Source organism: Rhinopithecus roxellana, chromosome 5 (genome assembly GCF_007565055.1).
Source record: "Rhinopithecus roxellana isolate Shanxi Qingling chromosome 5, ASM756505v1, whole genome shotgun sequence".
NCBI lineage: Eukaryota > Metazoa > Chordata > Mammalia > Primates > Cercopithecidae > Rhinopithecus > Rhinopithecus roxellana.
In genome coordinates this window covers 126,684,935-126,699,183 of record NC_044553.1, presented here as the reverse complement: position 1 = coordinate 126,699,183, position 14,249 = coordinate 126,684,935, and the positions used below count along the sequence as shown (strand labels likewise).

The window sequence follows — 14,249 nt, the reverse complement described above, 5'->3', positions numbered from 1 at the left end:
CAGCATGATGCCTCCAGCTTTGTTCTTTTTGCTTAGGATTATCTTGGCTATATGGGCTCATTCTTGGTTCCATATTAATTTTAAAGTAGTTTTTTCCAATTCTGTGAAGAATGTCAACGGTACTTTAATGGGAATAGCATTGAATCTATAAATTACTTTGGGCAGTATAGCCATTTTCACAATATTGATTCTTCTTCCTATCCATGAGCATGGTATGTTTTTCCATTTCTTTGTGTCCTCTCTGTTTTCCTTGAGCAGTGATTTGTAGTTCTCCTTAAAGAAGTCCTTCACTTCCCTTGTTAGCTGTATTCCTAGGGATGTTATTCTCTTTGTAGCAATTGTGAATGGGAGTTCATTCATGATTTCACTCTCTGCTTGTGTATTGTTGGTGTATAGGAATACCTGCAATTTTTGCACATTGTTTTTGTATCCTGAGACTTTGTTGAAGTTGTTTATCAGCTTAAGAAGCTTTTGGACTCTCAGGATGGGGTTTTCTAGATATAGGATCATGTCATCTGCAAACAGAGACAGTTTGACTTCCTTTCTTCCTATTTGAATACGCTTTATTTCTTTCTCTTGCCTGATTGCCCTGGCCAGAACTTCCAATACTATGTTGAATAGGAGTGGTGAGAGAGGGCATCCTTGTCATATGTCAGTTTTCAATGGGAATGCTTCCAGCTTTTGCCCCTTCAGTATGATACTGGCTGTGGGTTTGTCATAAATGATTCTTATTATTTTATGATAAGAATCACATCTAGTTTATTCAATACCTACTTTTTTGAGAGCTTTTAACATGAAAGGATGTTGAACTTTATCAAAGGCCTTTTTTTTGTGTCTATTGAGATAATCAGGTGGTTTTTATCTTTAGTTCTATTTATGTGATGGATTATGTTTATTGATTTGCATATGTTGAATCAGCCTTTCACCCCAAGGATGAAGCCAACTTGATCATGCTGGATAAGCTTTTTGATGTGCTGCAGGATTCAATTTGCCTGTATTTTATTGAGGATTTTTGCATCGATGTTCATCAGGGATATTGGCCTGAAGCTTTCTTCTTTTGTTGTATCTCTGCCAGGTTTTGGTATCAGGATGATGCGGGCCTCATAAAATTAGTTAGGGAGAAGTCCCTCCTTTTCAATTGCTTGGAATTGTTTCAGAAGAAATGGTACCAGCTCCTCTTTGTACCTCTGGTAGAATTCAGCTGTAAATCCTCTGATCCTGGACTTTTTATTATGAGTAGGCTGTTAAATATTCATTACTGCCTCAATTTCAGAACTTGCTATTGGTCTACTCAGGGATTCAACTTCTTCTGGGTTCAGTCCTGGGAGGGTGTATGTGTACAGGAATTTATCCATTTCTTCTAGATTTTCTAGTTTATTTGCATAGAGATGTTTATAGTATTCTCTGATGGTTGTTTGTATTTCTGTGGGGTCAGTGGTGATATCCCCTTTATCATTTTTTATTATGCCTATCTGATTCTTCTCTCTTTTCTTCTTTACTAGTCTAGCTAGCGGTCTACCTATCCTATTGATTTTTTCAAAAAACCAACCCCTAGATTCATTGATTATTTGAAGGGTTTTTCGTGTCTCTAGCTCCTTTAGCTTCACTCTGATCTTGGTTATTTATTGTCTTCTGCTAGCTTTGGGGTTTGTTTGCTCTTGGTTCTCCAGTTCTTTTAGTTGTGATCTTAGGGTGTTGATTTGACATCTTTCTAGCTTTCTGATCTGGGCATTTGGTTCTGTAAATTTCCCTCTTACCGCTGCTTTAGCTGCATCCCAGAGGTTTTCTTTGTTCTCTTTGGCTTCAAAGAACTTCTTGATTTCTGCCTTCATTTCATTATCTACCTAGGAGTCACTCAGGAGAAGGTTGTTCAGTTTCCATGTAGTTGTGTGGTTTTGAGCGAGTTTCTTATTATTCAGTGAAACTCCAATTTTTGGTCTTGTTCCACAGCTTTAGGAACTCTAGCAATGCAAAAAAAATTTTGTCTAAGTTCTTTAGATTGGATAATTTATATTGATCTATTTCAGTTCACTGACTCTTTCCTCTGTCATAGTCATTCCACTACTGAACTCATCAAGCAACTCTTTTTTATTTAAGGTATTGTAGTTTTAATTTCTAATCTTTGTATTAGATTTTCTGGTATAATTCCTATTCTCCCCTTAGAACGTTCATCCTTTCATTCATTTCAAGTGCATTTTCTTTACCTCATTGATCATAGTTATGAAAGCTACTTTAAATTCTTTGGTCACTGCAATATCTGGGTCCTCTCAGGTTTGGTATCTGATGACTGTCATTTTCCTATTTTCTTATTCATTGTACACCGAGTCCTTTGGTACTGTCGCCTGGATACTGTCAATGTTAAAATACGTAAACTCTGGATTCTGTTTTAATCTTCTGGAGATTATTAAATTTTTTTACTTATAAGCTAATTAGCTTCCGACCACAATTTCTGTCGCACTTTCCAAGGGAAGTGGTTCAAATTCAAATTTCCTGTGATCGTTCGGGCCTGTTTCACGCGTGTATCACCCAGTAGTCAGCCACACGCTTGTGCAGATGCTTCGAATCTCAGTTGGCTTCTCTAAGCCTTGCCATCTTGCTTCATGCCTGCCTAGTATATACACCATTCCAGAGTCAGTCAGAGACCTGTATGGATGGTCCTCACCTCAGCGAGTCATCAGTCAGTCCTCTGGGCCTTTGCTGCGCTGGTCTGAGTCTGTCCCCAGATGGCGTTGTTCTGAAAGTAGGCTGAGGCTAGCGCAAGTTCATGAACAGAACTGGGGGGCTTCTCTGGCTCTCTCTTCTGGGATTCCCCCACACTCCCTGGCCTGCAGGTGCTACTCTCTCTGAGTCCTCTGGGCCAAAAGATAGGGTTGCTACTGGAGTACTGTCTGTCTATGCCACCATGCCACTACATGATGAAAGCGGGCTCTAGGGAGGAATCCAGGAGAGAAGAAAACAGGAAAACCACCCTGAGAGGGTGCCTTCTGCAGGTTTTGACATTCTCCACAATCTACCTGTTTATATTTTTCAGAGTCCATATGTAGTTGATTTTTGTCCAGTGTTCTTGTAATCAGAGGGAGGTGTGAACTTCAGAGGTTTACACGCCCTTAGCAGACTGGAATTCAACATTCTCTCTCATTATGACACCGGGTTAAAATACTCTTTTTCTGCCAATATCTAAATTTTAAAATAAATGAAGTCGGCTACTTTTCCTGCATCCAGTCCTCCCCAACCGACCACCTAGGGTCCTGGGACCTCACACCCCCTGCAGAGCCCTCATCAGGGTAAGGGAGATCAGCGAGCACCACACAACTCCGGATAAGGAGGAAAGCGCGCAGGTCTGCCTGCCTCCAGCCAGCATTTGAGAACCTGAACAGTCTCCATGATCATCAGGTGTACCACAGCAGAGGTACAAGCAGGCTGATATCTCGGAAGTCAGGTAGACAGTCCCTGGGATCTCTGGGCTTCCTTTTATCGGATGCCCTGCAGCCTGCCTTTCTGTGCTGATGCTTCCGCTCATGATGTCCTGTTTCATTTTAAAATCACCTCCATCATAATCTGACCGGAGCAAAAAGAAACACCTGATTTTTTTGAATCTCTAAAACATATTGAAAGTTCTTACATGTTTAACAGCTGACATATTTAGCAATTTTCACAAACATTTCAAATATAATCGAATATTTTAAATGAACTTGACTTACAATATTATCTTTGGAGAATGTCAGAGCAAGGTTAGAAAGACTATCAAAATTGGTAAGAAGCTCATTATAAATCATCTTTGCTCAGACACTTAAAACTAAAAATGGGCCAGGCGTGGTGGCTCACACTTTTGTAATCCCAGCACTTTGGGAAGCCAAGATGGGCGGATCACTTGAGCTCAGGAGATCAAGACCAGCCTGGTCAATGTGGCAATACCTGTCCCTACAAAAAAATAAAATTAACCAGGCATGGTGGCGCACGCCTGTAGTCCCAGCTCTTCCAGAGGCTGAGGTGGGATGATTACTTGGGCCCGGGGAGTAGAGGTTGCAGTGAGCTGAAATCATACCACTGCACTCCAGCCTCAGTGACAGGGTGAGACTCTGTTTCAAAATAAATAAATAAATAAATAAATAAAGTAAAAATAAAAATGAAAATGCCTGTGTGTAAATTTTCCTCCAAAATTATGCATGCATCTTCCCAGTAAACTTACTAATGATTCTGTTTGCAAGACAGCACTTCTTTAAAGACTCAGATACAAGAGAAAGCAAGTTAAATGACCCTCATGTTTATATGCCTGGCAGAAAAGCTAGGTGGCCACTCTCGTTCTAAAAATAAACTTCTTGTTACGTTGCTCATTCACATTGGTATCAGATCCATTTAGAATCATCTGTAATTTAAAAACTAATCCTATTTTTGTATTCCATGAAAAAGAGACATTAGAAGTGACTTGAATCATTATTGAAAAGCACTAAATAAAAGGAAGAAAATACAATTTATTTTGGGGGGATTTTGATAGCGATATGTACCTTTTTGTTTAGTTTCATTTTTGTGTTCTCATTTGCTTAGTTTTACTGCTAAGGGAGTGTTTTCTCTTTTTGTTGTTTATTTCCCCAAAGGCAAGAAGAATGAGTCATTAGTGTCTGTGAACTTAGAGACTGTGCAGATTGGCGGCCACTCCGCCTCTGTGGGGTAGAGCACATGAGGGCAACCGTGCCCTCCACCAGCATTCCTGTGATTAAGCTTTGCAGTGAGTGAACTTTCTCTCACTCTTTTACATTATGTCATTTCTTGGATCTTAACATTTCTCAAGACAGTTAAGAATATAAAAGTTACATGACTTACGTTATAAGCCCTATAGTTTATGAGAAAAGGTAACTAATATCGAAAAATAACATACATACATCAGAAATGACAGCTAGCCAAGAAGAACTTGGAAGGCAGCAGGGAAGCCTGATTTAGGATTTGGCAAGAGTTATCAACTATTAACATGAAATTATTATAAGCAACCTATAAATTAAAGCCTTTATCCTGCCTATTATTAGCACTATTCTTACTTTCAGTGACAGAGTCTTGGCATGGCTAAAGATGTCCCACTGGCAGAGACACAAATAAATCCAGACCCATGGGAAGGCTTTCCAAATCCCCTTCACACCCAAAGGAGGAAATGAACACAAAGGCATGAACAGGCCTACATGGAGAATTCATCACTTAGGAACCAAGAAATCCCCAAAGCTTCCTAACACCGCTGAGAAATAACAAAGTTGTCTTTTTCTCTTTCTTCTCAGCTTACGATTCTGATTAAAATATCCTCGCAAGAAGCCTTCTTAGATGAATCCATGCGAGAACCACTCTCCCCACAGAACCTGTGAAAATTATGATGAATGACTTACACCACTCGATACACGGTTTGATTTCTAAATATAAGTACATGTATTTCAAAAACGTGCAGTCCTCATGAGCCAGCATCCCATATTGCTTAGTCTCCATTCACTCCTTTATTTGTTTGATGAGTATTGAGTGCTTACTATGTGGCAGCACTGTCGGGACCACTGAGGATTCCACAGTGACCAAGATAGACACACATTTGCTGATCTCCTAGAGCTTATATTCTGGTGAAGGGAGAGAGGAAAAGTTTATATGTTCATTTATTTGCCACACATATATATTAGAGCATTATTACAACATGTCATAGATAATACTGTTAGAAGGAAAGGAACACAGGAAAGTAGTCAGCAATGATGGAAGAACTCCTTCCGCAGGGCCAGGGAAGGCTGCCCTGAGGATGGATACTTGAGGAGACACTAGAGAGGTGAACCAGCCTCCAGCATGCTTGGGAAGAGCATCCCAGGTACAGGCGACAAGTACAAATGTACGTTCACCTAGCAAGAAGGCCACTGTGTCTGGGGTCCAGCCCCTGTGGCAGGAAATTACGTGTAAGTGGCAGCTGCAGCCAGCTCATTTGTGGCTTTATGAGTCATGGTTGAGGCTCTAGATTTTATTCCAAGTGAAACAAGGACAACATGCTATTATCAAAAGCACCAAAAGCCCTTTAGGTCTAACTTTTCAACATCCCAAGGAAAAAGAGGAAGCTGTGTCTCATTCAAGGTTCTCAATCCAAAAGCCTGCTGAGAAGCCAATAAGGCTCCTTAATCTCTAGCAGAACCCTGAAATGCATGGCAACTCTTGTTTTACTCCTAGTATTTACAAAGGCAGGTTTAAATATGATTTTGCAAATTTTTCAGCTAACAATTAAGAGAACGCAACTATTATTTATAACTTAAAACACTGAAAAAATAGATGCAAATAAACTTTAACAATATACAACATCAGCACATGGGAAGAGGACGTATCAAGGAAATACAACATAGCGAATATAAGGCATAACAGCGAATATTTTAAAATTAGGTCCAATTATATGTTCTCTACTAGAAACAAATTAAAAACAAAATGACAGAGATTAAAAATAAACAAATGGGCAATTCCAGGGAACTTCCAGTCCAGACAAAATGATAGAGACCCCAAACTCCCTGCTTACTGCTGCCAAGCACACCTATAAACCCTGGGAATAAAGCAAGAGGCAAGTAAAGGAGAATTCTGAAAGGCTGCAGTAAGAGAGGAAACTGGTTTGGGACCTGATAATGGTTTGGCTCTGTGTCCCCACCCAAATCTCATCTGGTAGCTCCCGTAATTCTCACCTGCTGTGGGAGATACCTGGTGGGAGATAACTGAATCATGGAGGGCTGCTCTTTCCCAGCTGTTCTCATGATAGTGAGTAAGTCTCATGAGATTTGATGGTTTTAAAAATGGGAGTGTCCCTGCACAAGCTCTCTCTCTCTCTCTCTCTCTCTCTCTTTGCCTGCTGCCATCCATGTAAGATGTGATTTGCTCCTCCTTGCCTTCTGCCATGATCATGAGGCCTCCCCAGCTATGTTGAACTGAAAGTCCATTAAACCTCTTTCTTTTGTAAATTGCCCAGTCTGCGGTATGTCTTTATTAGCAACGTGAAAATGGACTAATACAGGAGCCCAGGAAAATGGGAACAGCACAGCTGCAGGGTGTATTTCGTCCCTCAAAATCAGCATTTCCAGACCAACTCCCAACATAGCAAGAGAAGACAGCTAGGTGGGCTTGTTCCTCCCTTGGATGAAAATATACCAGGGGAACATGCCCCCCTGGCAAGTAAGATTAATAAAAGCCCTGCCAGCAAAGGTAACCATGGGAGGCACCCCATCCCCTACGAAGAGATACCTGGTGAGCGGACAGAACCTGAGAAGGGACCCCACTGCACCTCACACCTGGGATCTCAGGCCCAGAGACACCCAGGTCAAGAGCCATGTGCTATGGTGTCCTACTACAGCACACGGCTCATGGAATGTTCTGAGGTTCCCACAGGAAGGGGGATGCCATCTCAACAAACACTTAGCCATGGAAGCCTCTTCACTTCTGCAGACCTGAAACTCCTCTCCACAGGAAGAGACATCTGGGCAGCCCAGCCTGGGGAAATCCCTTCCAGCCCCCAAGGCAGCACCCAGCAGCACTGGAGAAACCAAACAGATCAAAGTAGCACTGCAAGATCTCTGAAAATTAAATCTTCATTTGAACGGCAGACTACGTAAATAGTCCATAACCTGTGTGCTAAACTTAAACATGTTGACTGCCTGCTGAAATAAAACAGTTATTTATGACTCAGAGTATCCTAAAATAATAGATAAAACATCCAGGATACAATCAAAAGTCGCCTGTCATATCAGAAACCGAGAAAATCACAACTTGAATGAGAAAACACAATCACCTGATGTCCACACTGAGATATATCAGATGTCGGATTATCTAAAAAGGATTTTAAAGCAGCCTTCATAAAAATGTCTCAACAATCAGCTACAACTTCTCTTGGAACAAGTGAAAAATGAGAAACTATGGGAAGAAACAAAAGATATACAAAAAAGAACCAAATGGAAATGATAGATCTAAAATATATAACAACAGAATTTGTTAAAGCCTCTTGATATGCACTCAATAGTAGAGATAATAAAGAAAAGAATCAGTGAATTTGAGGGTAAATCAATAGAAGTCACCCAATCTAAACAGCAGAGAGAAAACATATTTTTGTAAAAGGACAGGGGGTGGAATGGAGGCTCAGGGAACTGTAGGACTATTTTAAAAATCTAATATTCATGTCACTGGAGTACTAGAAGGAGAAAAGAATTAGAATGAGGTTGCAAAAGTACTTTAAGAAATAAAGGCTGAAATTTTCCCAATTTGGCAAAAGACACAAACCTACAGATTCAAGAAGATGAACAAGCCCCAGGAACAGGATAACAGGATGAACCCAAAGAAATCCATATCAAAACAAATCATCAACTTTCAAAAACTAAAGACAAAAAAAAAAAAAAAAAAAAAAAAAAAAAAAAAACATTAAAAGCAGCCAGAAAGTACTATGCATTACCTACAGGGAAACACAAATTCAAATGGCAGCAAATTTCTTCTCTGATACCAGGAGAGATGGAACGAAATGGTACAACATTTTTCAAGTATTGAAGAAAAGCACTGTCAACCATACATTCTATATCCAGTGAAACTATCCTTGAGGAATAAAGAGGAAATAAATACACTCTCAGATAAAGAAAAAATAAAAGAACTTTTTTTACCAGCAGACCTACCCTTAAAGGTTGGCTAAAAGAAGTTATTCAAACATAAAGAAAATTATAAAAAACAAAACAGGCTAGGGCAGTGGCTCACGACTGTAATCCCAGCATTTTGGGAGGCCAAGGCAGGTGGATCACGAGGTCAAGAGATCGAGACTATCCTGGCCAACATGGTGAAACCCTGTCTCTACTAAAAATAGAAAGATTAGCTGGGTATGGTGGCATGCACCTGTAGTCCCAGCTACTTGGGAGGCTGAGGCAGGAGAATCACTTGAACCTGGGAGGCGGAGGTTGCAGTGAGCCAAGATTGCGCCACTGCACTCCAGCCTGGAGATGGAGTGAGACTCCATCTCAAAAAAAAAAGAAAAAGAAAAAAGAAAGACAAATTTTGGAGCATCAGGAAGCAAAAGGAACAGAAAAAGCAGAAATGTGTACACACAACAGATTACTCCTTTCCCCATGAGTTTTATAGATCAATTTGATGATTTAAACAAAAATTATGTTGCCATCTAATACTCAAGAAAAGATAAAGAAATCTTAATGGAAGTGATATTTTCACACTTCATTCAAAGTGGTAATTCTAGTAAGTCATGTATGTATACTGTAGTCCTCTGAGAAACCACTCCAAAACTACACAAAGAGAAACACTAAAAAATACTACAAATGAATCAAAATAAAATGTAAAAAATGTTCAAGTAACACACAGAAAGTCAAGACAAAAGAAACATAGTTATGCACTGGAAACTGGAAACAAACAGAAAATAGATCAGTAATCCTTCAGTATCCACGGGGAACTGGTTCCAGGACCTCTGTGGCTGCCAAACTCCATAGATGTTCAGGTCTGTTATTTAAAGGGGCATAGTATTTGCATATAACCTATGCACATTCTTCTGTGCACTTTAAATCATCTCTAGATTACTTATAGTACCTAACACAATGCCTACGCATCTCATCACTTGCATGGACTCAACATAATAGTCAGTGCACAGAAAATTCAAGTTTGACTTTTTGGAACTTTGTGGGATTTTTTTTTATCTGTAGTTGGTTGAACCCATGGATGCAAAATCTATGGATATGAAAGACCAACTGTAATTGAAATGGCATAATTAAGCAATAACATATCAATAATTACCTTAAATGTACGTTTTCTAAACATATCAATCAAAATACAGAGACTGGCAGAAAGGATTGAAAAAATAACCCAACTATATGCTGGAAAAGATATGTTACACACACACAAAAAAATTTAAGCAAGAGTGACTATATTAATATCAGCTAAGTAGACTTCAAAATAAATTACTAGAGGGAAAGCAAATTATTAAATAATGATAAATAGGTCAATCCACCAAGAAGATACAACAATTCTAAATATGTATGCACCAAACAACAGAGCAGTAAAATACATGAAGCAAAAAACTGCTACAGCTGAAAGAAAAAACAAATTCATGCTTATAATTGGGAACATAAATAACTCACCCCCAGAAACTAATAGAAATGCTACACAGAAAATAATTGAAAATATGGAAGAACTAAACGACACTGAACCAAAGGGATTTAATTCACATACAAAACACTTCACCCCAAAACAGGAGAATACAGTTTTTTCAAGTTCCCATGAAAGATTTACCAAGATATATCACATTCTGGATCATAAAACAAAATTCCACAAATGTAAAAAAACAAACTCATACAGAGTATGTTCTTCAACTATCACAGAATAAAGTTAGAAACACAAAGAATAGAAAAATCTTCAAATGCATGGAAATTAGCCAACATACTTCTAAATAGTCTATGGGTCAATGAAGACGTCTCAAAGTGAATTCTAAAATATAGAGAACTGAATTTTAATGAAAATGCAACACATAAAAACATACAGGGTGCAACTGAAATACAGCTGCAATAAAACTTGATAACACCAAATGTTAACACTGGAAAAGAAAAGAAATCTCAAATCAATAATCTAAGTTCCTGCCTCAAAAACCCTAGCCAAAAAAGAGTAAAATGCCCCAAAAGAAAGCTCAAGGAAAGAAACAATAAAGATCATAGAAGAAATCTAGAGAGTTAATATGGACATTACCAACGAAAATCAAAGGAGAAAAGGCTGTTTCTTGGGTAAAATCAGTAAAATGGACAAACTTCTAAAAAGACTGACCAAAAATAAAAGGAGAGAGACACAAATCACCAATATCAGGAATGAAATAGGAAATTTTGCTACATATATTTCAGACATTAAAATGATAATAAAGGAATATTATCAACAACTTTATACTCACAAATTTGGCAACTAAAAAGAAACCAATTCCTCAAAAAACACAAAGTATGAAAACATAGATAAAATCTATAATCTGAATAGCCCTTTAGCCATGAAAGAAGTTGAATTATTAATTTAAAAGTTTCCTTTTAAAAAAAGATTCCAGACTCCTGGTTTCACTAGAAAATTCCACTGGGCCTTTGTCTCCCACTCCCAGCAGAGCTTGGGATTCATCTCCACTGTTCTGCGTCCGCCGTCTCCAGAGCCCCCGTGACGCTGTCACAACCTCTGTTGCCCTGTGATCTGCAGGTCCTGGGAGACGCATAGCTAAGACGCCAGGACATCCTGAAAGCTGGGAAATGAAACTGTTTACATTCAGGAATGTGGCCATAGAATTCTCTCTGGAGGAGTAGAAATACTAGAACCCTGCTTAGCAGGATTTGTATAAAGATGTGGTTTAAAAGAAGGACGGAAACCTGATCTCTGGGTCTTGCTGTCTCCAAGCTAAACCTGGTGACCTTTTTGAAGGAAAGAGCAGAGCCCTGGAATGCGGAGTGAGGAGACAGCAGCCATACAGCCAGGTGTGGTTGTGTGCATCTGCTAAGCATCTTAGTGATTTGACCCTCCTGCCTCAGCCCTGTCCACCGATGAGACTGTGACATATCATTTGACTCTGCACCTTGAAAACGTGACTCTTTTCCAGCCTTGGTGCTGCCCACAGGTGGCATTGTGATACATGACGGGGCCTCACCCAAATGATGTGTGATTGTGGCATACGCCTCTGTCCAGAGCCTGAGTGACCTGACTTTTCTGCCTGGCCCCAGTCCAAAGGTCACGTGACGCTTCCTCAGCCTGCACCCTACCACAAAAGGAGTGTGATGCATCACTGCACTCAGCACCTAGACGACGTAACACTCACCTTTTGCCTGGACCTTGCATCTTTAAGGTTGGATTGTGACATACACTTTAGCCCAGCTCAGAGTTGTGATGATGACACTCATACCATAAACCAGCCAATAAGAGAGATGCTGGCACTTGTAGCTAGACTTGGAGAAAGGAAGAAATTCCTGGGTCTTCTGTAGGTGATGTAACTCTCCTTGCTGGGTCCTGCCTATGGGAAGCATTAGGACCTGTCTGTGTATCCATCGCCCAGCTGCTGTGACTCTCCTTTTTTGACTGAAACCTGCCACAAACGGTGACTGTGATACACCACTGGACCCAGAACCTAGTCTCTGGTGTGTCTTTATTAGCAGTGTGAGAACAGACTAATACAGGAAATGGGTACCAGCAGAGTAGGGCTGAGAACAGACTAATACAGGAAATGGGTACCCGCAGAGCGGGGCTGAGAACAGACTAATACAGGAAATGGGTACCGGCAGAGCGGGGCTGAGAACAGACTAATACAGGAAATGGGTACCCGCAGAGCGGGGCACTGCTGAAAAGATAGCTGAAAATGTGGAAGCGACTTTGGAACCGGGGAACAGGCAGACGTTGGAACAGTTTGGAGGGCTCAGAATACAGAATAACGTGGGGAAGTGTGGGACTTCCTAGAGACTTGTTGAACGGCTTTGACCAAAATGCTGATAGCGATATGGACAATAAAGTCCAGGCTGAGGTGGTCTCAGACGGACATAAGGAACTTGCTGGGAACTGGAGCAAAGGTAACTCTTCTTATGTTTTAGCAAAGAGACTGGTGGCATTTTGCCCCTTCCCTAGAGATTTGTGGAACTTTGAACTTCACAGAGATGACTTAGGGTATCCGGAGGAAGAAATTTCTAAGCAGGGCAGGTCTCTGTTGATCCATGGATGGGGGTCTCTGTTCCACAGGATGGGGTTTGTAAAGTTGTTAAGAATAAAGCCTACTTTAAGACAGATCAAGTGAAATTTAGAAGACGACAAGAGGGTAAAACTGAGTATTATGCTTGGAAATGCTTGGTGATACAGGATAAAAATAAACATCACACACCCAAATGCAGGATGACAGTTCGTGTAACACACAGAGATATTATTTGTCAGGTTGCTTATGCTCATACAGAAGGGGATATGATAGTCTGCACAGCATATGCGTGGGAACTACGAAAATACGGTTTGAAGGTTGGCCTGACCAATTATGCTGCAGTGTATGGCACTGGCCTGCTGCTGGTCTGCAGGCTTCTCAATGGGTTTGGCATGGAAAAGATCTATGAAGGCCAAGTAGAGGTGACTGGCGATGAATACAATGTGGAAAGCATTGTTGGTCAGCCAAGTGTCTTTACCTGCTATTTGGATGCGGGCCTTGCCAGGACTACCAGTGGCCATAAAGTTTTTGGTGCCCTGAAGAGAGCTGTAGATAGAAGCTTGTCTATCCATCACAGTACCAAATGATTCCTGGTTATGGTTCTGAAAGCAAGGAATTTAGTGTAGAAGTACACCGGAAGCACATCATGGGCCAGAATGTTGCAGATTACATGTGCTGCTTAATGGAGGAAGATGAAGATGCTTACAAGAAACAGTTCTTTCAATACAGGAAGAACAGTGTAACTACAGACATGATGGAGAAGATGTATAAGAAAGCTCATGTTGCTATAAGAGAGAATCCCGTCTAGGAGAAGAAGCCCCAGAAAAAAGTTAAGAGGAAGCAGAACTGTCCCAAATGTCCCTTGCTCAAAAGAAAGATTGAGTAGCTCAAAAGAACGCAAGTTTCCTCAGAGCTCAGAATTTGGTTTCTGAGAGCTAAACCAAACAATTTTCCATGAGGATTTTTCAGATGAATACAATACACTATTGACAGCAAAAAAAAAAAAAAAAAAAAAAAAAAACTGAAATGTATAAGTAGCAAAGCATTCAAGAGGTGACTTGGGTTCCGTTAAAGGTATTCAGTTTTAAAAAGAAAACAGAGCATAAAAGTTTAGAAAATTTGCAGCCTGACAATGCAATAGAATAGAAAATCTCATTTTTTGAGGAGAAATTTAAGCCAGCTGCAGAAATTTGCATAAGCAATGAGGAGCCGAATGTTAATTCCCAAGACAATGGGGAAAATGTCTCCAGGGCATGTCAGAAATCTTCTTGGCAGCAGGTCCCATCACAGGCCCTGAGGCCTAAAAGAAAAATAAAGTTCCTGGGTGGTGCCCAGGGCCTCCCTGCTCTGTGCAGCCTAGGGACTTGGTGCCCTGCATTCCAGCCACTCCAGTCATGACTAAAAGGAGCCAAGGTCAAGCTTGGGCTCTTGCTTCAGAGGGTGGAAGCCCCGAGCCTTGGCAGCTTCCACGTGCTGTTGAGCCTGCGGGTGCACAGAAGTCAAGAATTGAGGTTTGGAATCCTCCACCTAGATTTCAGAGGATGTATGGGAACACCTGGATGTCCAGGTGGTGTTTACTGCAGGGGCGGGGCCCTGA

At 40.5% G+C, this 14,249-nt stretch overlaps 1 protein-coding gene and 1 pseudogene across 1 annotated transcript in view; one reads left to right on the top strand and one right to left on the bottom strand.

Moving 5' to 3' along the window:
• OCA2 (OCA2 melanosomal transmembrane protein) overlaps positions 1–14,249 on the bottom strand; it is a 349,097-nt gene that overhangs the window by 123,058 nt on the left and 211,790 nt on the right.
• LOC115897677 lies at positions 12,721–13,591 on the top strand (annotated as a pseudogene).